This window comes from Hyla sarda, chromosome 6, assembly GCF_029499605.1.
Source record: "Hyla sarda isolate aHylSar1 chromosome 6, aHylSar1.hap1, whole genome shotgun sequence".
Lineage (NCBI taxonomy): Eukaryota > Metazoa > Chordata > Amphibia > Anura > Hylidae > Hyla > Hyla sarda.
This window is the reverse complement of record NC_079194.1, coordinates 220,071,790-220,099,069: the sequence shown is the minus strand read 5'-3', so window position 1 is coordinate 220,099,069 and position 27,280 is coordinate 220,071,790. Positions and strand designations below refer to the sequence as shown.

Sequence of the window (27,280 nt, the reverse complement as noted above, 5' to 3'; positions counted from 1 at the left end):
GGGTGCAGAGACGCGCGACTAAACTAATATAAACTGTTCCAGGTTAAACCCCCCCAAAGGACGAGGGGGCACTCCCTCCGTCTGGAGAAGAAAAAGTTTAGTCTCAAGGGGCGACACGCCTTCTTTACCATGAGGACTGTGAACTTATGGAACAGTCTACCTCAGGAACTGGTCACAGCAGGAACAATTAACAGCTTTAAAACAGGATTAGATACATTCCTGGAACAAAATAAGATTAATGCTTATGAAGAAATATAAAATCTCATCCCTTCCCCAATATCGCGCCACACCCCTACCCCTTAATTCCCTGGTTGAACTTGATGGACATATGTCTTTTTTCGACCGTACTATGTAACTATGTAACCCAACAAGCCATCTTTCTCCGCTTGTTGGGATTTGTTGTGTATACCTATACTGCTGAGCACCATCCCAGGCTTACATCGGTGACTGTGCTACCCGAAGGAGTGAGGGATTGCCGCGTCCCCTTGGATACACAGTAGTGCCAGTTATCATTTTCTCTCCGGTTTGCTTTGTAACAAAATATTACTTTAATGCACAGCAGTCAAAAAACAATCCTCATTTTACTCTGTGGTAATCATGCAGTAACTCGTGTAGGTGTCATATACAGACCACCTGGCCAAGTTAAAGTAGTAGATGATCTACTAGTTGAAGAAATATCTAAAATGACAATGAAAGGAGAAGTTATCATTATGGGAGACTTCAATCTTCCGGATATAAACTGGAAAACCAAAATAGCTAGTTCTGCCAGGAGTACAGATATTCTAAATTCCCTACTGGGATTATCTCTACAACAAGTGGTTGAGGAGCCAACGCGGAAGGAGGCCATTTTGGATTTGGTGTTCACAAATGGGGAATTGGTATATGATCTTATTGTTGGCGAAAGCTTGGGATCTAGTGATCACCAATCAGTGTGGTTTAATATGAAAACAGTGAAGGAGTCACACCACACAAACAAAAGTTTTAGATTTTAGAAAAACAGACTTTTCAAAAATGAGATTAGTCATAAATGAGTCCCTATCAGACTGGAACAAATTACCTGGAGTTCGGGAGAAATGGGACTACTTAAAAGATGCTTTATTGAAGGCAACAGAAAATTGCACTAGACTTGTCAGTAAAAGCAGAAAAAGGAAGAGACCACTGTGGTACTCAGCAGAAGTGGCCAAAATCATTAAAAACAAAAAACTAGCATTTAGTCATTATAAAACAACCCAGAGCAACGAAGATAGGGAAATCTACAAGACTAGGCAGAAAGAGGCCAAGCAAGTTATAAGAACTTCTAAAGCTCAGTCTGTGAAAAACTAGCTCAGTCTGTTTAAAAAGGGGATAAGACACTCTTCAGATATATAAATGAAAAAAGGAAATTAAAACAAGGAATAACTAAATTAAAAACAAAGGAAGGAAGGTATGTAGAAGAGAATAAAGGGCTAGCCGACTGCCTTAATGAATACTTCTGTTCAGTTTTTACAGAAGAAAAAGAAGGAAAAGGACCTCCATTAGAGAGGAAAACTAAGGAATCGTTTGATGCATGGGCCTAATGGGATACACCCAAAATTATTAAAAGAGTTTAGTGGTGAGCTAGCAAAATCGTTAACAGATTTATTTAACCAATCCCTGGTAACAGGAGCCGTCCCGGAAGATTGGAAATTAGCAAATGTTGTGCCCATTCACAAGAAAGGTAGTAGGGAGGAATCAAGCAACTATAGGCCAGAAAGTCTGACACCAATAGTGGGGAAATTAATGGATACCCTACTAAAGGATAGGATTGTGGAACATCTAAAATCCCATGGATTGCAAGATGAAAAACAACATGGGTTTACTTCAGGGAGATCATGTCAAACAAATCTTATTGATTTTTTTGACTGGGTGACTAAAATAATAGATGGCGGAGGTGCAGTAGACATCACATATCTAGATTATAGTAAGGCTTTTGACACTGTCCCACATAGAAGACTTATCAATAAACTACAGTCATTGAGCTTGGACTCCAATATTGTTGAGTGGATTAGGCAGTGGCTGAGGGACAGACAACAGAGTGTTGTAGTCAATGGAGAATATTCAGAGCAAGGTCTTGTTACCAGTGGGGTACCTCAGGGATCTGTACTGGGACCAATATTGTTTAATATCTTTATTAGTGACATTACAGAAGGTCTCGATGGTAAGGTATGTCTTTTAGCTGATGACACAAAGATATGTAACAGGGTTGATGTTCCTGGAGGGATGCGCCAAATGAAAAAGTATTTAGGCAAACTAGAAGAATGGTCAGAACTCTGGCAACTGAAATTTAATGTGGATAAGTGCAAGATAATGCACCTGGGCGTAAAAACCCTCAGGCAGAATATAGATTATTTGACACAGCCCTGACCTCAGTATCTGAGGAGAGGGATTTAGGAGTAATTATTTCAGAAGACTTAAAGGTAGGAAGACAATGTAATAGAGCTGCAGGAAATGCTAGCAGAATGCTTGGCTGTATAGGGAGAGGTATATGCAGTAGAAAGAGACAAGTGCTCATGCCGCTGTACAGAACACTGGTGAGACATCACTTGGAGTATTGTGCGCAGTACTGGAGGCCGTATCTCCAGAAGGATATATATATACTCTAGAGAGAGTTCAAAGAAGAGCTACTAAACTAGTACATGGCTTGCAGGATAAAACTTACCAGGAAAGGTTAAATGACCATAACATGTATAGCTTGGAAGAAAGAAGAGACAGAGGGGATATGATAGAGACTTTTAAATACATAAAGGGAATCAACACGGTAAAGGAGGAGAGCATATTTAAAAGAAGGAAAACTACAACAAGGACATAGTTTTAAATTAGAGGGGCAAAGGTTTATGCAGTAATATCAGGAAGTATTACTTTACTGAGAGAGTAGTGGATGCATGGAATAGCCTTCCTGCAGAAGTGGTCGTTGCAAAAAGTGAAGGAGTTTAAGCATGCATGGGATAGGCATAAGGCTATCCTTCATATAAGATAGGGCCAGGGACTAGTCATAGGATTCAGATTATTGGGCAGACTAGATCGGCCAAATGGTTCTTATCTGCCGACACATTCTATGTTTCTATGTAGCGGGGTGTGAGGAGGGCAGATGTTGTTACCCATGGCATTAACCTCTTGTATTCGTCACACCAGGGTGTGGTTTAGCCTAAAACCACCTGAAGGTATACTGCTGGATCCTGGGCTAGGCACGGGGGCAATAAAGACTCTGATGCCAAGTTAAGGACAACAGCAGCTTTACTAAGGGTAGACAGTTGGTAAAGTCTATACAGTTCAGCCAGGGCCCATGGAGGTGACCAGTGACGCAGAGACCTTAAGGGCTTGCTGGGACTTGTAGTATGATGGGACAATTGAATGCAGACCATGCTGAGTTGACAGATGACAGGGACTGACTTGACTTGACTCATAAAGCTATGACTTTTGTTTACTAGATGGTGGCTTCAGGACTTGACTTTGAGGTCTCCAACACTCTGGACACACACGCTAGGCAAGACTGCACTGGTCCTCAGCAGGAAGCAAGAGCTCTAAGCTCCAAGAGAGAGAAGCTAGCTCCACCCAGGGCTTGTATATCACTCTTGGGATCACCTGGTCACATGACATATCACATGGTATAACTCTTAAAGCAACATTACATTTTATAACACTTTACATGGTAAAACATAGTTACAATGGGGAAACAAGTGCAGGGGGCCTTGGAGACACTGAAGTAGGCTGCCTGACAGGACAGCAGGAGCAGGGGGTAACACCTCCCGTACTAGGCCACCACAAACTCCCCCTCTTAATTAAAGTCTTCCTAGACAACCAGTCCTGGAGGGCAGAGGACTGAAGTGGCCACTGAGGTCTAGTGACAGTCCCTGGGGCATTTATGCACAATTTCCTTCTCAAGTCTGGATTACGAAACGAGATAATGATGAATCCATGTGGCATGGTGAATGTCCATATATGCTCTTTAAACATATGGGGATAATTTGACTTTGTAACTGCTTTCTGAAGACACTCAAGACAACTATATACATATCAATATACATAGATTCACAGATTGGGCTGCCGGAGGCTATCGACCCAATGCCTTAGCTGCTGGGCCCCTCGGTTCTCAACTCTTCTCGCCAGAACTCAATATATGTTGTTACACTATACAACAGTGTTACCTTTACATTTATCAATTCTGTTGCTCTACATGCATTATCTAGATATCATCAGGTGAACCCTCTGGCCAGTAGAGTACCCTGTACATGTGGACAGGAGAGAAACATTAGACACATAACTGTATATATTTAGAACTTTTGGACTGGGACGACAAATAATGTTACCGTCCTATCTTAAAGGGTAGCTCCCACCAAGTACTATATAATCTAATATGTCCCTACCTAGTAGTAATCTAGCCCTAACCCCCTACCTGGCTTCAAAAATTTTTTCATCGCTTTAATAGAGAAGATTTAGTGCTTCTAAATCTGCTCTATAAAGCAGGGCAGGAAGCAGCGCTGATGCCTTGCTGGGGGCTTGCTTCCGCCCTCACGTCGTCTATGCATGAGTGTTATTTATCTAATAGGGTGCCTCCAGCTGTTTCCCAACTACAACTCCCAGCATGCCATGATTGCTATTAGCTGTCAGGCCATGCTGAGAATTGTAGTTGTGAAACAGCTGGAGACACCCTATTGTCTAATGTCAAAGTGTCACAAGAATGCCTCCCACGAGCACGATCGCTACCATCACCGCTAGCGGGGTCCCTGTGCCCACTAGCGGTGTCAAATGTGCTCCATGCGAGCACGACCGCTACCATCACCGCTAGCGGGGTCCCTGTGCCCACTAGCGGTGTCAAATGTGCCCCCCGCGAGCGCGATCGCTACCATCACCATTAGCGGGGTCCCTGTGCCCACTAGCAGTGTCAAATGTGCCCCCGCGAGCGCGATCGCTACCATTACCGCTAGCAGGGTCCCTGTGCCTACTAGCGGTGTCACAAGAATGCTGAGCGCGGCTCTGTTCCCCGTCCCTGTCAGCTCTCAGGGTACGGGAATAGATTTAAAAGCCTCGCGCACGGCTAACGTAGTACTGCGCAGGCGCAGCACTACGCAAATAGCGTTGGGCTAACGTAGGCAGCGCTAGGAGCCTGGCGTTAGCCCTACGCTATTTGCATAGTATTGCGTATGCGCAGTACTACGTTAGCTGCGCGCGAGGCTTTTAAATCTGTTCCCGTACCCTGAGAGCTGACAGGGACGGGGAACAGAGCCGCGCTCGGCATTCTTGTGACACCGCTAGTGGGCACAGGGACCCCGCTAGCGGTGATGGTGGCGATCGCGCTCGCGGGGGGCACATTTGACACCGCTAGTGGGCACAGGGACCCAGCTAGCGGTGATGGTAGCGCTCGCAGGGGGCACATTTGACACCGCTAGTGGACACAGGGACCCCGCTAGCAGTGATGGTAGCGCTCGCGCGGGGCACATTTGACACTAGTGGGGACAGGGTAGCGGGGGCGGGCGGGGCCGTGCGCGATGCCAGTGAAGCTGGCCAATGCGCGCAGCTCCAGCTATCAGCATTCAGGCATTGCGGTGCTCGCTCCCGCCTGTCAATCAAACAGGCTGGAGCACGCACCGCAATGCCTGAATTTCGACTCATTGCCAGGCTTAAATGAGTCTAAATTCAGTAGTGATGTCACTGCCGAATGCATTCGGCCACTAGGAGGGCGACCCCTAGTGGCCGAATTTAAAAGTGATTTTAAACTTGTTTAAAATCACTTTTTTTAATTAAAGTATATTAGAGATATAATATAGAAGAGTTGGAGAGGCTCTTGTCTGACTACCCACCAAATAAACCCGGGCTACCTAATTAGACACTTATACCCAAGGTGTCAGATTGTAGTTTGTCTGTAGAAATATATATATTAGGGCTCAGGGTTTGAGACAACTGGACAGGTTGTGTTTCAAGTAATATTTCAATTTATTGATTGTATATAATGTGACAATTGAATATTAGATAAAATGTAAATAGCAGCAACTGCGTCTCACAGGGCCCTTGTGTAGGCGCAGCACCAACTATTAAGAACTATAGCATATGTATAGTACAGTATATAAAATATAAAAATATACTTGTAAAAAATTATAAAAGATATAAAATAAGAATATAGAGACCACCATAAACATATATATAGAGAGGGATCTGGGTGGGAGAGTCTTAGTCCATCCTCTATGGTAAATAATCTCCTCTCATAAAAAAGTCCTACTCATATAGACCGATTCTGGTATTGTGGTAACCAATGGCAACCATAAGGTTAGTAACCCGTAGCAACCGTTCAGATGAGTCCGGCTATTTTAGCACTTCAACGTTTAACCCCTTAAGGACATAGGGCGTATCCATACGCCCCCGTTTCCAAGTCCTTAAGGACCGAGGGCGTATGGATACGCCCTGAGCATTTCCGGCCCCCACCGCTAGCCGGAGGGGAGCCGGAGCCGGATGCCTGCTGAAATCGTTCAGCAGGCATCCCGGCATATCGCCCAGGGGGGTCATTATGTCCCCCCATGTCGGCGATTGCCGCAGATCGCTGGACAATTCAGTCCAGCGATCTGCGGCGGATTCCGGGTCAATCGGGTCTCCAGTGAACAGCCAGAGCCTGCAGGAGTGAGGTGGCATTGGTGCCACCTCACGATCGCCCTGATTCGTCGGCCGGATTACCGGCCGACCAATCAGGGCGCCTGCTGCGGGTGTCACTCCCGCAACCCGCTCCGCCCCTCTTCCGGAGGACGTGAGCGGGTGCGGGAAGACGACCCCCGGTGCTGGGGACCCCGATCCCCGGCGTCCCTGTTGGGTTCGGGGCCCCAGGAGCAGCGGAGACGACGAGGGACTGACCTGTGCAGCTGGATCGTTGGAGGTGAGTGACAGTCTCCTGCTGTTGCTTAGCAACAGCTCCCAGCATGCAACAAGGGCATGCTGGGAGCTGTAGTTATGCAACAGCAGGAGGCAGACCACCACAACTCCCAGCATGCCCTCATGGGCATGCTGGGACTTGTAGTTTTGCAACAGCTGGAGGCACATTCTTTCTATGTAAAAGTGTACCTTCAGCTGTTATGTAACTACAACTCCCAGCTTGCACAATCAGCTAAAGTGCATGCTGGGAGTTGTAGTGGTGCATCTGGTGGTTGCATAACTACAACTCCCAGCATGCCCGTTGGCTGTCGGTGACTGCTGAGAGTTGTAGTTTTGCAACAGCTGAAGGCACACTGAGTTAAGTAGTAAACCAGTGTGTCTCCAGCTGTTGCATAACTACAATCCCCAGCATCCCCAGCCAATGTAGTATGCCTCCGGCTGTTGCATAACTACAAGACCCAGCATGCCCTTCCGCTGTCCGTACATGCTGGGGGTTGTAGCTTTTGCAACAGCTGAAGGCACACTGGTTGCAAAACACTGAGTTTGTTACCAAACTCGGTGTTTCACAACCTGTGTGTCTCCAGCTGTTGCAAAACTACAACTCCCAGCATGCACTGATAGACCGTACATGCTGGGAGTTGTAGTTTTGCAACAGCTGGATGTTTCCCCCCCCCAATGTGAACGTACAGGGTACCCTCACATGGGCGAAGGATTACAGTAAGTATCCGGCTGCAAGTTTGAGGTGCGGCAAAATTTCTGTCGCAGCTCAAACTGCCAGCGAGAAACTACTGTGAACCCCCCGCCCATGCGACTGTACCCTAAAAACACTACACTACACTAACACAAAATAAAATAAAAAGTAAAAAACACTACATATACACATACCCCTACACAGCCCCCCTCCCCTCCCCAATAAAAATGAAAAACGTCTGGTACGTCACTGTTTCCAAAACGGAGCCTCCAGCGGTTGCAAAACTACAACTCCCAGCATGCACTGATAGACCGTACATGCTGGGAGTTGTAGTTTTGCAACAGCTGGATGTTCCCCCCCCCCCAATGTGAACGTACAGGGTACACTCACATGGGCGGAGGATTACAGTAAGTATCCGGCTGCAAGTTTGAGCTGCGTCAAATTTTCTGCCGCAGCTCAAACTGCCAGCGAGAAACTACTGTGAACCCCCGCCTGTGTGACTGTACCCTAAAAACACTACACTACACTAACACAAAATAAAATAAAAAGCCCTACCCCTACACAGCCCCCCTCCCCTCCCCGATAAAAATGAAAAACGTCTGGTACGCCACTGTTTCCAAAACGGAGCCTCCAGCTGTTGCAAAACAACTACTCCCAGTATTGCCAGATAGCCACTGACTGTCCAGGCATGCTGGGAGTTTTACAACAGCTGGAGGCCCCCTGTTTGGGAATCACTGGCGTAGAATACCCCTATGTCCACCCCTATGCAATCCCTAATTTAGGACTCAAATGCGCATGGCGCTCTCACTTCGGAGCCCTGTCGTATTTCAAGGCAACAGTTTAGGGCCACATATGGGGTATCGCCGTACTCGGGAGAAATTGGGCTTCAAATTTTGTGGGGTATTTTCTGCTATTACCCTTTTTAAAAATGTAAAATTTTGGGGAAAACAAGCATTTTTGGTAAAAAAAAATTTTTTTTTCATATACAAAAGTCATGAAACACCTGTGGGGTATAAAGGTTCACTTAACCCCTTGTTACGTTCCCCGAGGGGTCTAGTTTCCAAAATGGTATGCCATGTGTTATTTTTATTGCTGTCCTGGCACCATAGGGGCTTCCTAAATGCGGCATGCCCCCAGAGCAAAATTTGCTTTCAAAAAGCCAAATGTGACTCCTTCTCCTCTGAGACCTGTAGTGCGCTAGCAGAGCACTTTTCACCCCCATATGGGGTGTTTTCTGAATCGGGAGAAATTGGGCTTCAAATTTTGGGGGGTGTTTTCTGCTATTACCCTTTTTAAAAATGTAAAAATTTTGGGAAACCAAGCATTTTAGGTAAAAAAAAATAAAAAATGTTCACATATGCAAAAGTCGTGAAACACCTGTTGGGTATTAAGGTTCACATTACCCCTTGTTACGTTCCCCGAGGGGTCTAGTTTCCAAAATGGTATGCCATGTGTTCTTTTTTTTGCTGTTCTGGCACCATAGGGGCTTCCTAAATGCGGCATGCCCCCAGAGCAAAATTTGCTTTCAGAAAGCCAAATGTGACTCCTTCTCTTCTGAGACCTGTAGTGCGCCAGCAGAGCACTTTTCACCCCCATATGGGGTGTTTTCTGAATCGGGAGAAATTGTGCTTCAAATTTTGGGGGGTATTTCCTGCTATTACCCTTTTTAAAAATGTAGAAAATTTTGGGAAACCAAGCATATTAGGTAAAAAATAATTTTTTTTTTTTTACATATGCAAAAGTCGTGAAACACCTGTAGGGTATTAAGGTTCACATTACCCCTTGTTACGTTCCCCGAGGGGTCTAGTTTCCAAAATGGTATGACATGTGTTTTTTTTTTTGCTGTTCTGGCACCATAGGGGCTTCCTAAATGCGGCATGCCCCCAGAGCAAAATTTGCTTTCAAAAAGCCAAATGTGACTCCTTCTCTTCTGAGACCTGTAGTGCGCCAGCAGAGCAATTTTAACCCCCATATGGGGTGTTTTCTGAATCGGGAGAAATTGGGTTTCAAATTTTGGGGGGTATTTTCTGCTATTACACATTTTAAAAATGTAAAATTTTTGGGAAACCAAGCATTTTAGGTAAAAAAAAAATTTTTTTTTTTACATATGCAAAAGTCGTGAAACACCTGTGGGGTATTAAGGTTCACTTTACCCCTTGTTACGTTCCCTGAGGAGTCTAGTTTCCAAAATGGTATGCCATGTGTGTTTTTTTTGCTGTTCTGGCACCATAGGGGCTTCCTAAAGGTGACATGCCCCCCAAAAACCATTTGACGCTCCTTCCCTTCTGAGCCCTCTACTGCGCCCGCTGAACAATTAACATAGACATATGAGGTATGTCCTTACTCGAGAGTAATTGGGTTTCAAATACAAGTAAAACTTTTCTCCTTTTTACCCCTTGCAAAAATTCAAAAATTGGGTCTACAAGAACATGCGAGTGTAAAAAATGAAGATTTTGAATTTTCTCCTTCACTTTGCTGCTATTCCTGTGAAACACCTAAAGGGTTAATACACTTACTGAATGTCATTTTGAATACTTTGGGGGGTGTAGTTTTTATAATGGGGTCATTTATGGGGTATTTCTAATATGAAGACCCTTCAAATCCACTTCAAACGTGAACTGGTCCATGAAAAATAGCGAGTTTGAAAATTTTGTGAAAAATTTCAAAATTGCTGCTGAAGTTTGAAGCCCTCTGGTGTCTTCCAAAAGTAAAAACTCATAAATTTTATGATGCAAACATAAAGTAGACATATTGTATATGTGAACCCAAAAAAAAATTATTTTGAATATCCATTTTCCTTACAAGCAGAGAGCTTCAAAGTTAGAAAAATGCAAAATTTTCATTTTTTTCATCAAATTTGGTGATTTTTCACCAAGAAAGGATGCAAGTTACCATAAAATTTTACCACTAAGATAAAGTAGAATATGTCACGAAAAAACAATCTCGGAATCAGAATGATAACTAAAAGCATTGCAGAGTTATTAATGTTTAAAGTGACAGTGGTCAGAATTGCAAAAAACGCTCCGGTCCTTAAGGTGAAAAAGGGCTCGGTCCTTAAGGGGTTAAGTATAAACTTGATATTTGTAGACAATATTCAACATGAACAGCTAGTGTGCAGTCACTGTTAATATGCATGCATATTTGTATGATACTTTGTATCTCACCGCTCCCGGACACTGATGCGCTGAACTTCACAGGGATGCTGCAATCTCCTCCTGATGCGCTGTGTAATCCCTCAGTGTATTTAGCACTGAGTAGCTGTCTTGGTAAGCGGCAGCATCACCGGAGACTCGGCCGTCTCCCACAGTGGTGATGTTGGTAGATGGTGGGTTGCGGGTGGTGTTGTCGCAGCGGTTCTGCGGATGCGCACGTACATGTGCCGGTGGCGTCCTCGTGGCAGCGAGGCGCGGATGTCTCCTTCACCGGGTGTCGGGTGATTGACAGTTTATTGTCCGGTATCGGACTGCTATTGACTTAAGCAGGGCAAATATACTGGTGGTCTCAATAGGTATTGAGGGGACGCTGGACGCGTTTCAGGACTGTCTCAGTCCTTTCTTCAGCAGCAAAGAATAAGGACTTATTCTGCTGCTATTTTCTTTTTATCTAATATTCAATTGTCACATTATATACAATCAATAAATTTAAATATTACTTGAAACACAACCTGTCCAGTTGTCTCAAACCCTGAGCCCTAATATATATATTTCTATATTAGAGATATGTTGTAGTACTTAAGTACTACAACATATCAATTTTTTTTACTCGATAACAGTGCCCATTTAACTATTTGCATATGTGTGGACTACTTTTACCATATGTGAACTGACTATGTGTGGTACATAACTTTACATTATGAGTTAATATTTGTACCTGGCGGGAATATGTCATGGCAGTGAGGTAGTGGCTAAGCTTCTCCTGACTGGGTCAGGATACCTCCCATATAGATCGCCATGAATAAACGACACTATACCCTTAAACATCCTTGTACAAACATATTATACATTTTATTTCAGCATACCATAACCATTACAGAACACAATATAAGTATTTACTTGTACAAAGATAATGAGCAAAAATATATTACTCTAACGGTATATACATATTTTCATTGTACCGCTCCACAGTCCTGGTACATTTTAGAGTTCTTAGTAAAGAATGACGGCTAGAAGCCGGGCACGTACACTTACGCAATTGGTTACAAATAAACTTCTTTACAAAATCGTCAGGCACTTTTCTTAAACGTAGCATAACCTGTGGAGAACAAAAGTACTTCACAAAGAAAATTAATGATATATATCAGAATTATCATGGGTAGACTTCCCTAACTTGGGAACTTGCCATCCCAGCCTCGCCGATCGGACTGCTTCCGAGTCGGGACATGTAATGGGGTCCACGGACTGTGCCCCCTCCATGGGACTCACGCAAGTGTTCCAGTTCACCCGTGACAAGGTGGACTCTGTAATGGTGGGGCTGATGGTAACCACCATTTGAACCGCAGCAGCTTGCACCATTGGGGGAACAACGGTTGGTGCCTGTAGGACCGGCCAAACCTCCTCTGCGGGAGTAGGCCGAGGCACTTCGGTTGGTGCCTGCTGGTTAGGTCAAACCTCCTCGACCACAGGAGTAGGCCTGGGCACAATCACAGATGACTGTGGTAGATACTAGTGTTGAGCGGCATAGGCCATATTCGAATTCGCGAATATTCGCGAATATATGGGCGAATATTCGTCATATATTCGCGAATATTCGCATATTCGTAATATTCTCGTTTTATTTTCGCATATGCAAATATTCGCGTATGCGAAAATTAACATATGCGAAAATTAACATACAAAATTTACCATAAACGAAAATTTGCATATGCGAAAATTAGCATATGCAAATGTTCGCATATGCGAAAATTCGCACGCCAGTCTCACACAGTAGTATTAGAGCCTTCTTTACACCACACAAGCTGGAAGCAGAGAGGGGCGATCACTGTGATGTGTACTGTGAAAGAAAAAAAAAAAAGAGGAATATTCGTAATTACAAATATATAGCGCTATATTCGCGAAATTCGCGAATTCGCAAATATGCGATATTCGCGAATAATATTCGAATTGCGAATATTCGCGAGCAACACTAGTAGATACTTTGGTGCCATGACAGGCACTTCAGGCATGTAGACCTCCTCCTCCTGGATGGTACCTCTGACTTTAGGCGGCTGCAACCCAAAGGGATCGGCGTCAGAGTCATCCGATGGAAAGTAGGCAAACGAAATCTGGGTTGGATTCTTCGGATGGGTCACCGCAGCCGCCCACTTTCCTCTCAAGCTCTGTACACGAGTATACTCCACGATGTCCCCGCTCTCTAGAGAATGCATGGACGGGGGAAGATAGTCTTTCTGCACTGCCCGACGATTGATCAGGATGGTTCCTCCATGACGACAGTCTATGAGGGTGCCAAACCCCCACATTTTGTCGAATTTCACCACCGTAGCGCTGCAGTGATCCAGGGGTGGCTCTCCCTCTGGGGGATGTTCTAATTTTCTGAGGTTCAGGGCCTCCAATGCTTTGGTGTCCTGTTGCTGCGCCTGTCGCACCTCATATGGCAGCAGCTTAGGCCCATATCTCTCCACTCTCTGTGCCCTCAGTCCATCTACGATCTCGGATACCTGAGCCTCTCTTCTGGCCCTCTTGGACTGGGCCGGAGGGACTGGGGGATGGGACTTCCCTGGCAGGGGAAGAAGGTGCTCCCTCATGTATCGGATCAGTCCAGGCTCATCGCTAAACAACCACTTAGATAATGTTGATGACTTTGGACGGGTGACAGACTTCTGGGCCTGAGGGGTTTGCTCTGGACTAGGGGTAGAAAGGGTAGAGAATGCAGCCTCAACCGGGGTACTCACTTCTGACTCCTCGGTGTGAATTTCGGCCCAGGACCCCCAAGTCCGGTGGTGAGGGGACAGCCTCTTCAGCGATGATGCACTAGAAGATGCTGGCGTTCCCTCCTCCGGGGTTGGTGGCCAGTCTCCATCATCCTCGGCAGCGAGACATTGTAGCAGGCCTCTTCGGTCCCGATGGAGATGCACTGTAGACGATTTATCAGATCCTGAAACACTTGCGCAGCGGCAACTTTCCGCGCCATCTTGGGACTCTCTGCACGTGTGCTTGCCTGTTCCGCCATGCTGCTCATCTTATTGACTTCTGGCAAACTAAGAGGTTCCAGCGGCACTGCTACTTTTATGCAGGGCTTCGGGAAAATGGCCGCCAGCTGACTTCCGCTGCCCCGGGAACAAGGGGCAGATCTTCACAGTTCCACTTCAGCATCGATACAACAACATGGTTTCCACGCCCAGGGGTGTGACGCTGACCATCCCGGGACATTTTTGCGGGCTTCTCCGGCACATCTTTAACCCTTGCAGGTAAAGGCAATACTTGGCAACGTAACATAGTTTCTGATCTGATTTTGCACATGGTTTTCACAACTTCCATACTGTTCCAAATAGCAGGCAACAAACTTTTCTTCACCTCCCCCTCTATTTCACAAGCGCCTAGGGTAAAACCCATTTCATAGACAAAGTCCCTTACACTTTTTGGCACAGACTTAAATCGCATCGGCATGCAGTTTTTTTTTAGACAATATTGGGCACAGTTCAGACTAGAAGGGAGGACTTTTTGCATAAGGGGAACACCAGTATCCTGTTTGTGATGCCAAAAGTTGTGGTGGCGGGGTGTGATGAGGGCAGATTTTGTTACCCTAGGGGCAGATGGCATTAACCCCTTGTATTCGTGATTTAGCCTAAAACCACCCGAAAGTATACCCCTGGATCCTGGGCTAGGCACGGGGGGCAATAAAGAGTCGGACACCAAGTTACGGACAACGGTAGCTTTACTGAGGGTAAACAGTTGGTAAAGTCTATACAGTTCAGCGAGGGCCCAAGGAGGTGACCAGTGATGCAGGGACCTTAATGGCTTGCTGGGACTTGTAGTAGGACTGGACAATTGAATGCAGACTTGGCAGAAGACAGGGACTGACTTGACTTTATTCATAAAGAAAGCTGCGATTTTAGCTTACTTGGCGGTGTCTGCAGGACTTGACTTTGATGCCTCCACCACTCTGGACACACACACACTAGGCACGACTGCACTGGACCTCAGCTTAGCAGAAGAGCAGAGCTCATAGAGAGAGAAGCTAGCTGCACCCAGGGCTTATATGGGGGAGACTAGCAGGGAGCCCATAGGTCACTCTTGGGATCACCTGGTCACTGGTACCTCCTGGGTAACAATCACATGACATATCACATGGTATAACTCAAAGCAACATTACATTTTATAACACTTTACATGGTAAAACATATTTACAATGGGGAAACAAGTGCAGGGGGGGCCTTGGGGACACTGAAGGAGGCTGTCTGACCGGACAGCAGGAGCATGGGGTAACGCCTTCCGTACTGGGCCACCACAAATCCACAAAAGACATCCACTATAAAAAGTAGGATATATTTTTTAACATGGGCATATGCTTTTGTATGCCTGTACATTGGAGGTGTATGTCATATATCCTTTCAATATGTAAATACTACCTCTGCATCAAGTCCATATAGTGCCATAAGATAGTGACTGAATAAGGGTGTCTTTTATGTTATACCGCTATATCATTTTCATTATTACCACCATAGAGTCCATAGAGTGACAGTATATTCCCTTATGTCCTACCAGCAGTACACATGGGGTATTCTACCGCTGTGGACTGGTAGGACAGCAAACTTTAATGGGCCCAAGTAATGAGAATAAATTAATTAAGGAATCAAGACCCTCTATAAAAAGGGAGTTTACCCCCAGCCCACTGTGGGATTTTTTCTGCCCGCCTCTGCTATTTTCCCTTTGTGGCATTTCTTTTTCGTCCCGGTGTTTGTTTGTTTGTGTGGACCATGGGCACCACCATGGGCAAACCATATTCAGTCTCTGTTCGGAGCCCTTTTCTTTGGCCCTACATAACACATTCTCTCTCTAAAAGTTTTTTTTACCTGCTTCCTTCTGCTATTCTACAGAGGGAAGCTTTAGCTTTATTTTGCTTTATTCATTCTCTAATAAACGGCTAGGTTCTGTTTTTGGCTCTGCAGTTTTAGCACCTACTGGCTTATGGCTTATTGCTCGGCCTCTTTAAGCAAATACATCTTAGTAAGCTCTCAGAGTCTGCACCCTTGCTTAGGATTAGCTTGGCATTTTCGTTCAGTTGCTTTAGTTTGGATACTTTTGCTTCTGTTCATCTGGTACTTGTTGTACTCTGAAGTCTCTTTTGCTTTAGCAATTTTAGACCTTTCCTTAACCCTATCACTCCATTTTTTCTTCCAGCATATGCAGTCTCCCACAGATAGGGAGTCTGCAGCCAGAAAGTCTTCTTCTGGACTCTTAGAAGTACTACTGTTGCCTCCCCATGTCCAACCCAGGGGGGAGCCAACCATGCAAACATGGTGATTTGGGTCAAGGACTATGTCCAGGAGTCTATTAAGCAGCTCCAGGACACTCTTACTCAGAAGCGGCCAAGGCACCAATTATCTCATAGAATGTAGGCTTCTGCTGCTCTGAAGTTGAGACCCCGTGAGGGCTCTCATTCTTCATCCACATCGGATGATGAGGAATCATCATTGGCCTTCTTTCCTCCCGGGAAAAGGCAAAGTCTTCTAAAGTCCTTGAGGTCGGGGGACCGTGGTTTTGGCCAGGAGGGATCTTGTGATCCTTCCTCTTGATGACCAAGTGTCTTAAAAGCGGATGAGTCCTTTCTCTCTCTCATGAAGACAGAATGGAAGAAAACAGAAAAGGGCCCTGTTCTAACCATGAAATTTTGAGCCATGTTCCCTATGACAGAGAATATAGTAGAATCTTGGGGATCCATTTCAAAGGTGAATATGGCAAATTATCCAAGCGTACGGTGGTCCCTGCAGACAATGGGTCTTGTCTGAAGCATCACATGGATAAAAGGGCTGGGTGCACCCTTAGGAGAGGATATACTTTTGCTGCTGCTTTGGTGGCCATCGCCTCCTCAAAAGTTTAAAATTTTTGAGAATTTGCCTTCAGCAGATTCAGGAGGGTATTTGATAGCAGGGTCCCCAGGGATGATATCCTAGCTTCATTTAAATCTGTCAACCTGGCAACAGATTATACTTGTGATGTAGCCACCCATCAGTTTAAGCTTGCTTCAAAGACCATGTTGTTTTTTCCAGTTGTGGTTAACACCCTGGGCACCTGACAGTGGATCAAAGTACAACTTATGCAGCTTGCCTTTTGAGGCGGGTAGGCTCTTTGGTGCAAAACTAGACTGTATCATTGGGTGCTTATCAGATGAAATGGGGAAGAGTCTTCTTTCAGTGATGAGATAGACAGTACCATGGGAGCAAGTCTACTTGGCAGTTGAGACCCCAGAGGGACAGAAGGGGGGTTTCTAGCACTCCAAAGGACAAGAAATCCACCTCCTGACTACTGGTCTCCTTAAGGTTTTTGGTTTCTCCTTGCTCTCCCTGCTGTGTCTCCAGACCTCTTTTCAGTTTCTTCCCCTTATCTGCCAGTTTGTTTTACATTTTAAAGATGCCTGGATTCAAGCTATTCAAAGATCATCTGGTTTTGAGGATCAAGTCCTCTAGACAAGTTCATTTAGAAATATGTCTGCAAGGCTGCTTTGGAGGAGATTCTGACAGAGGAACAGGGGTAAGAGATCTATATTCCAGAATTCCTAGTTCCTAAGGCTTTGGGGGACCTTTGCAAGATTATTAATCCGAGATTTTTTAATTGATACATAAACAAAAGGAAGAACTATTTGGTCATGGCTCAGCATCTCTATCCTGGCAATATCACGGCAATGCTGGCTTTCAATGACGTGTACCTTCATGTCCCTATTTATCCTGGTTCCACAAGGTTTTTAAGAATTGCAGTGTAGGTGTCTGTTTTGCTCCGACACCTCCAGTTTGCTGCCCTGCTTTTTGGCATCTCTTCTGCCACACACACTTTTCCTAAGGTTGTGGTAGCTTTGGTGGCAGCTCTCAGGCTTCAAGCGTTAACCATCGTAACTTATCTGGACAACTGGCCTTTGAAGGACTCATTTGAGGCAGTCCTCACCCATCAACTTCATGTGGCTCTCTCTTTTCTCCACCAATTGGGGTGGCTCATCAACTGGGAGAAGTCAGATGTGTGTCCGTCAAGTTCATTGAGGTCCAGGGTTTCATCATTAACTCTGTTGAAATGTCACTCCAGCTCACCCAGGAGAGGGAAAATGAGGGTTCTGAGTACAGCAGAGTTCCCAAATTATTGTTAGAAACTAAAGAATATTAAAATACAGTTAGTTATTCACATTCCCTGTGTTTTCTATCTGGCATGAAGTTTTTTCAAATATGATATGCCTCTATAGGTATTTTTGGGTCCTTGCTTATTTTTACACCACATAACCCCCCACGACCACCACTATTTTGCATATGGCAACCAAAATGGCCCCCATGTCAGCTACAATGTCCCTTTTAAGAGTAAAAATGTTCCATATGTCAACCATTATATCACTCACATATGTCCTGTTGAGCCCAACTCCTGTTTACCTCCTGGCTCCCACAGATGATAACAGAACATCAGGGCACTGGTCCAAAGCCCCATAGCAGTGAAGGCGAACCTATGGCACGCGTGCCACAGGTGGCACGCCGAGCCCCCTCTGTGGGCACACGGCCATAGTTCGCCATCTGACCAAATCTGGCGATTACTTGCTTAAACGGTCACCGGCTCATACAGCAGCTCGGCCTGGCTTCCCATGGTGGCTCTGCCCGACATAACGCGGCGGCTCGGCACAGCATTTAAAAGCCCTGCGGTGGAAGCCAGCTCCCATACAGTGTGCCGGGCTGTGGCTTTCTCCCAGCAGTGCTTAGCGCTGGCAGGAAGTCACTTCCTCCCAGTGCTCTATGGTAAAGCAGGAGCCGCGTGGGAGGAAGTGACAGAGTGCAGGCCAGGTACATTAAATTAAGATTATTCCTCCCTATTTCATATTCAAATATTTAATAATGACAAGGAGAGGATTAGTTGTATGAAGGGAATGGGCTGTATGAGGGGGAACATAGGTTGTATGAGGAGGGACAGGGGCTGTATGAGGGGGAACATAGGTTGTATGAGGAGGGACATAGGTTGTAAGAGGGGGAACATAGGTTGCATGAGGGGAAACAGGTTGCATGAGGAGGGACATAGGTGGTAAGAGGGGGGACATAGGTTGTATGAGGGGGAAAGGGGCTGTATGAGGGGGAACATAGGTTGTATGAGGGGGGACAGGGGCTGTATGAGGGGGAACATAGGCTGTATGAGGGGGTAGAGGGGCAGTATGAGGGGAAACATAGGCTGTATGAGGGGGGGACATAGGCTGTATGAGGGGGGGACATAGGCTGTATGAGGGGGGGACATAGGCTGTATGAGGGGGGGACATAGGCTGTATGAGGGGGGGGGACATAGGCTGTATGAGGGGGGGGGACATAGGCTGTATGAGGGGGGGGGACATAGGCTGTATGAGGGGGGGGGACATAGGCTGTATGAGGGGGGGGGGACATAGGCTGTATGAGGGGGGGGGACATAGGCTGTATGAGGGGGGGGGACATAGGCTGTATGAGGGGGGGGGACATAGGCTGTATGAGGGGGGGACATAGGCTGTATGAGGGGGGGACATAGGCTGTATGAGGGGGGGACATAGGCTGTATGAGGGGGGGACATAGGCTGTATGAGGGGGGGACATAGGCTGTATGAGGGGGGGACATAGGCTGTATGAGGGGGGACATAGGCTGTATGAGGGGGGGACATAGGCTGTATGAGGGGGGGGGACATAGGCTGTATGAGGGGGGGGACATAGGCTGTATGAGGGGGGGGACATAGGTTGTATGAGGGGGGGGACATAGGTTGTATGAGGGGGAAAGGGGCTGTATGAGGGGGAACATAGGTTGTATGAGGGGGGACAGGGGCTGTATGAGGGGGAACATAGGCTGTATGAGGGGGTAGAGGGGCAGTATGAGGGGAAACATAGGCTGTATGAGGGGGGGGACATAGGCTGTATGAGGGGGGGACATAGGCTGTATGAGGGGGGGACATAGGCTGTATGAGGGGGGGACATAGGCTGTATGAGGGGGGGACATAGGCTGTATGAGGGGGGGACATAGGCTGTATGAGGGGGGGGACAGGCTGTATGAGGGGGGGGGACATAGGCTGTATGAGGGGGGGGGACATAGGCTGTATGAGGGGGGGACATAGGCTGTATGAGGGGGGGACATAGGCTGTATGAGGGGGGGACATAGGCTGTATGAGGGGGGGACATAGGCTGTATGAGGGGGGGACATAGGCTGTATGAGGGGGGGGACATAGGCTGTATGAGGGGGGGGGACATAGGCTGTATGAGGGGGGGGGACATAGGCTGTATGAGGGGGGGGGACATAGGCTGTATGAGGGGGGGGGACATAGGCTGTATGAGGGGGGGGGACATAGGCTGTATGAGGGGGGGGGACATAGGCTGTATGAGGGGGGGGACATAGGCTGTATGAGGGGGGGGGACATAGGCTGTATGAGGGGGGGACATAGGCTGTATGAGGGGGGGACATAGGCTGTATGAGGGGGGGACATAGGCTGTATGAGGGGGGGACATAGGCTGTATGAGGGGGGGACATAGGCTGTATGAGGGGGGACATAGGCTGTATGAGGGGGGGACATAGGCTGTATGAGGGGGGGGACATAGGCTGTATGAGGGGGGGGGACATAGGCTGTATGAGGGGGGGGACATAGGTTGTATGAGGGGGGGGACATAGGTTGTATGAGGGGGAAAGGGGCTGTATGAGGGGGAACATAGGTTGTATGAGGGGGGACAGGGGCTGTATGAGGGGGAACATAGGCTGTATGAGGGGGGGGACATAGGCTGTATGAGGGGGTAGAGGGGCAGTATGAGGGGAAACATAGGCTGTATGAGGGGGGGGACATAGGCTGTATGAGGGGGGGACATAGGCTGTATGAGGGGGGGACATAGGCTGTATGAGGGGGGGACATAGGCTGTATGAGGGGGGGACATAGGCTGTATGAGGGGGGGACATAGGCTGTATGAGGGGGGGGACAGGCTGTATGAGGGGGGGGGACATAGGCTGTATGAGGGGGGGGGGCATAGGCTGTATGAGGGGGGGACATAGGCTGTATGAGGGGGGGACATAGGCTGTATGAGGGGGGGACATAGGCTGTATGAGGGGGGGACATAGGCTGTATGAGGGGGGGACATAGGCTGTATGAGGGGGGGACATAGGCTGTATGAGGGGGGGGGACATAGGCTGTATGAGGGGGGGGGACATAGGCTGTATGAGGGGGGGGGACATAGGCTGTATGAGGGGGGGGACATAGGTTGTATGAGGGGGGGGACATAGGTTGTATGAGGGGGGACATAGGTTGTATGAGGGGGGGGCATAGGTTGTATGAGGGGGGGACATAGGTTGTATGGGGGGGGACATAGGTTGTATGAGGGGGGCAGGGACTGTATGAGGGGGAACATGGGCTGTAAGAGGGGGCAGGGGGTGTATGAGGGGGAACAGGGGCTGTATGAGGGGGGACAGGGACTGTATGAGGGGGGACATAGGCTGTATGAGGGGGGGGGGGGACAGTGGCTGTATGAGAAGGGGAGAGGGGCAGTAAGAGGGGAACATGGGCTACATGAGGGGAAACATGGGCTACATGAATTTCATATAGCAGTACCTCTCATATAGCTGGTGCCTCTCCTATAGTCTATATTCCCCATCATATGACTGTGTCCTCCCCCTCCATCTCCAAAGGTAAGAAGAAGAGAGGAGGGGGGGGGGATAACTGTTAAAAATAAATAAATGAGCATTTTAAATTTATTAAAAATAAATAACCTGCAGCACCCCAAACCCCTCCCCGCCCACACACACACACAGAGCCCCTCCCCCCCCACACACAGCACCTACCCCACACAGCACCCCATCCCCCCCACACACAGCACCTACCCCACACAGCACTCCATCCCCCCCACACACAGCACCTACCCCACACAGCACTCCATCCCCCCCCACACACAGCACCTACCCCACACAGCACTCCATCCCCCCCACACACAGCACCTACCCCACACAGCACTCCATCCCCCCCACACACAGCACCTACCCCACACAGCACTCCATCCCCCCCACACACAGCACCTACCCCACACAGCACTCCATCCCCCCCACACACAGCACCTACCCCACACAGCACTCCATCCCCCCCACACACAGCACCTACCCCACACAACAACCCATCCCCCCACACACACAGCACCTACCCCACACAACACCCCATCCCCCCACACACAGAACCTACCCCACACAGCAACCCATCCCCCCCACACACACACACAGCACCCCATCCCCCCCACACACACAGCACCTACCCCACACAGCAACCCATCCCCCCACACACACACAGCACCTACCCCGTACAGCACCTCACCTCCCCCCACACACACACACAGCACCTACCCCACACAGCAACCCATCCCCCCACACACACACACACACAGCACCTACCCCACACAGCACCCCATCCCCCCCACACACACAGCACCTACCCCACACAGCACCCCATCCCCCCACACACACAAAGCACCCCATCCCCCCACACACCTACATAAACACAGCAGACCCTCACACAGCACAGTTGTTGTGTTCTTCTTTTAAAACTAAAGATGTTAATTAGTTATGGCAACTGTATGAATTGTTTTTTCTAAACTTAAACCTCAGTATTCTGATTTAATTGCTGTGCTGGCACTTTGAAGGAAAAAAGTTGGCGTGCATTACGGTTTGGGCACTCAGGCTCAAAAAGGTTCGCCATCACTGCCCTATAGCATGTGACCCTGAGTCTGGGCCTATTGATACCACTGCATTATACAATGTATATAGTAGAGGATTTTAAAACCCAAACCTTAATATGACTAAATTGTGAATAAGAAATAAGGAGCAGCAGCCTAAGTTTGGGGATTATGCTTATTTTATTTACAGAGATATTGGAATCTCCCTATTTTTTTTGGGTTTCGGACACCTATCTTTCAACGTCAGAAAGTTCTGCTGTGTGACCTTAACCTGTATGCCCTAAATTCTTATGCGGTCTTGAGGCGAGCGCAGGCAGGAGCTGCTGTGGTGACCCATGGTGTATGGCAGGACCACGGGGTGTAGCGGTCTAGGTGGTGGGGCCAGATGCTATTAACCCCTGGGGCAAAAGGTTGTTAACCCCTAGTGTTCGTGACACCAGAGTGTTTTTTGGTACCTGAACCACACGAACGGTATCTCCGCTATTCCAATGGCTAGTTAAGGAAAGGAGAGTCCACAACCAGATATGGTTTAACAGAGGCTTTACGGAGTTAAGACAGATGGAGTTATCTTCACAGCTAGGCCAGATTCCCAGAGAGGTGGCCAGGAACCCAGAAGGACCACGCAGCTTGCTGGGACCAATTACACTGGTAATAGGCTTCAGACAATTATCTTGAGGCTTGACTATATGCAGGACTTGACTATTTGTAATGACAGCAGACATAGACTTTTGACTTACTGGAATGATGGTAGCTTTGCGGCCTTCCAGATGCTGGTTACTGAATTGTAATGACCAGCCCTTTATATAGTGGGGGGCTGCACTAAAGCCCATTGATCACGCTGCAGGTCATAGGTCAAGCTGGTGCTCTCTGGGTAACATCATGTGACAACATAACATAACCTTCCACAGGTCCTTCAGACATCTCACAGCTCCTTTAGATTAGCTATACATAAGGACACTGACTACACATAAGGTAGGACAAATAACAGTATAGAAACAGCAGGGGAGACCCCCAGATCACCGTGGGACTCAACCTGACAGGGCCTAACTGCAGTGCAGGACCATGTCCTGTACTGGGACATTACACTGCCCTCACTTCAGAACAGTGAGTGTCAGCTACTATGAATAGCTGGACACTCACTGCTAATGACAGGCAGCGGCGATCTCCAGTAACTCAGAGGGGCTTACAGAACCCCTGCAACGTGATTGTGGGAATTCCATGAGCTAAAATGGCGGAGGAGGGTCCCCTTACCTGCCACCGTTTTCTGATTCACTGATGAAGCCTGGCTTAGCCATGCTAGATCAGTGGATAGCCGATCATTCTGTATAATGCTATGCCATAGGCATACCATTATACAGCAAATGCAATCTAACAATTGCATATCAAAGTCCCCTTTGGGGACTTAAAAAGTGTAAAGAATAAAATAAAAAAAAGTTTCTAAAATTATATAAAACCCCCTCCGCTTATAAAAAATTTAAAGAAAGAAATTTTTTTTTTACATATTTGGTATCGCCGCGTGCATAAATGTCCAAACTATTAAGATATAATGATAATGATCCCGCAAATGTAAAAAAAATATCAACCACCAAAAATACTGGTTTTTATCATATATCCGAAAAAAATAAAAAGCGCTCAAAAAGTCCAGTCAAAAAAATGGTACTGATAAAAACTACAGGTCACGGCACAAAAAATGAGCCCCCATACATCCCCGTATACTAAAAAATAAATGTTATAGGGGGTCAGGAAAAAAAAAAGTTAGCATTTTTTTCAAATAGTACAATAAATAGAAAAACTATAAAAATTGGGTATCGTTTTAATAGCATTGACCTGCAGAATAAACATAATGTAAGATAGGTAACATGTAATGGAGAGTTTACCTTATACAGCTGCATATTTTCCACTGTGAATGCAGCAAAGAAAAATATGTTTAATACAGTATATTCACTTTTTCCTCATCATCCTCTGTAATTCCCCCTCATACTTATAGGGCCGACACTTTCAGTTTTAACCTTTTTATTATTTATGTAATTAAAGTGTACCTGTCACAAGATAAAAATTTATCGCTTTTAAAAAAATGCTCCTGGCTTAACTGGTGCTGATCATGCCTGTATGCTTAACCCCCATGGGTCTATTCACACGTACAGTATCCTGCGCATATTTGATGTGCAGGATTTGAAGCTGTGTTTACTCATTTAATTTACATTGAAATCTGCAGCTTAAAGCGTACCCAACAAAAAACTTTTTTTTAATATATCACTCAGTGCCTAATCCTGACCATGGACATCTAATTTTTATGTGTCTAGCACATTTTTTTTTTTACACTTTTAATTTAGCTCACTAGTCTGAATTCCTCTCAAAGGGAGGGGGCGTGGCCTCACTGCAGGTCTCCGCCCCCTCTCTCAGTATGCTGTCTGCTCACATCTCCCCTAGCATTAGCAAAACTACAACTCCCAGCTTGTCCTCACTGACAGTAGCGGGACACAATCCGACAGTGGGAGGATTTTTCCTCCAGCTGTGAACCCTGCGCTCACAGCTGTCAATCAATGAAGTGTGTCCATGATGCATGGACACAGCAGGACTAGTATTTGTCCGAGCAGGCAGGGGGGGTAGTTTGACAGGCTTTTTCAGTATAAAATACTGAAAATTTTCTAATGAAAGCAATTGCAAAACCTATTAGTTTTGCATACTGTACAACATCAAAAGTTTTTGTATCTGACAGTGCCCATTTAAAATCCTGCACCTTAAATCTGCGCAGGATACTGTACATGTGAATAGACCCAAAGGGTGCAGATTTAAGCTACCTAAAAATATTAACATTTAAAATGTAAACATATTATTTAATAAGTATAATTTTTAAAATATACTTACCTAAATCCTTGGTCCTCGTTCAAGGATGGATGCTACCCACTCCAGCGGCCGCGTCATTTGTGTCCTGCCACTGGGACAAAGGCCAAAAAAGTGAGAGGGGGACAAGCAGAAAAAGCAGCGCTCCATGCCACAGGATGTCAATCATCCTCACAGAGCGTGGCACTGAGCAAGAGGACGGGAGCTCCCCCACAATGGGAACACCCCCTCCTCAGAAAATTCCAAAGGACCAAGCAGCATAATGGAGAAGATAACAGATAAAACAAGATAAGGATTGAAACATGGGGAAGTAAGCTGCAAGCAAAAATGGGCAAGTGGGTACCTTTTTTTTAAAATTATTATTATATTTTTGAAAGGTACACTTTAAAAGGGGTTGTCCAGCAAAAAAACAAGTTATCCCCCTATCCACAACATAGGTGATATGTGTCCGATCGCAGGGGGTTTGACCGCTAGGCCCCCTGTGATCTCCTGAACGGGACTCTGCTCTCAGAGAGGAGCATGTGCTACACATGTGCTTTATTTTGTTCAGTAAAGGTATACGTATGTTTAAAATTGGCTTTTCATGAATTTGTTTATTTGTCCACAAATTCAAAAGTTACATCAGCATACCTAAATCAGCTCTCACCTCTGAATCCCATCACGGATAGTCCAGAGCAGTGCCACACGAATACTTGCAGCTAGAGATGAGCAAACTTACAGTAAATTCGATTCGTCACGAACTTCTCGGCTCGGCAGTTGATGACTTATCCTGCATAAATTAGTTCAGCTTTCAGGTGCTCCCGTGGGCTGGAAAAGGTGGATACAGTCCTAGGAGACTCTTTCCTAGGAATGTATCCACCTTTTCCAGCCCACCGGAGCACCTGAAAGCTGAACTAATTTATGCAGGATAAGTCATCAACTGCCGAGCCGAGAAGTTCGTGACGAATCGAATTTACTGTAAGTTCGCTCATCTCTACTTGCAGCAGAAGAACAAATTTTCAGCTGTACAGTAGCGGTAAATCAGTATATCCAACAGCAACCGGCCTTGTACACACCGGATCTGATGTGTGTGAGATCACTTGCTGTTGGATCTACCGGTTTTCATACTATAGAAATTCTAGTTTTCATCGTTTTATGGCTCACACTGTGGATAAGGGGGCATTCCCTTGGGCAAGCATATCTTTATGAACTTTTACAGAATTAAGGGGGGGCTCCGCCCCTAGACATCTTGTCCCCTATCCAAAAGGATAGGGGATAAGAAGGTCTGATCGGGGGATCTGACTGCTTGACCCCGCAATCACTGCCCTTGCACCCATGCATTCTGAACATTTATGTTCGATCGGCTGTGATGTCATGCCCCGCACCCTCCATTCATGCCGCCCTAAAGCGTGTCGGGACGGAGATCGCAGGCGGTCCAAGCAGTCGGCCCCCACAATCAGACATCTTATCCCCAATCCTTTGGCTAGGGGATAAGATGTCTAGGGGCAGAGTAACCCTTTAAGCTTACTGCCTAAGTCCCTAAAATAATCTTACTACCTCTAACTTTGAACTTGGTACCAATGTGTACCATGAGCTTGGGGTCCTCACCAGCCCCTTCTAGTAATTTGTCAACCTGACCTGTGATGTAGAGTGCATTTACTAAGCATGAGAACATGTCTAACTTTAAACTATTTTATTTTAAGTTACATTTCCATCTGTATCACACCAACAACCAGTACTGGCTGTAAGTGTACCACCAACAATGGGGGAGATTTATCAAAACCAGTCCAGAGGAAAAGTTGCTGAGTTGCCCATAGCAACCAATCAGATTGCTTCTTTCATTTTGCAGAGGCCTTGGTAAAAATGAAAGAGGCAATCAGATTGGTTGCTATGGGCAACTGGGCAACTTTTCCTCTGCACAGGTTTTGATAAATCTGCTCCAATATCGGCTGAACGAGTGCGACCATGTTGGATCTCCAAAATACTGTGGAAAGTGGACGTTATCATCCCCTAGCCACACTTACGGTTGCTGACAAGCATCCCGAGTATGGTTGCAGTTTATTAGGTGTT

At 46.6% G+C, this 27,280-nt stretch overlaps 1 long non-coding RNA gene across 1 annotated transcript in view; it reads left to right on the top strand.

Moving 5' to 3' along the window:
* Positions 1-27,280, top strand: part of LOC130276740 (uncharacterized) — a 62,967-nt gene that overhangs the window by 35,221 nt on the left and 466 nt on the right. The window lies entirely within an intron of this gene.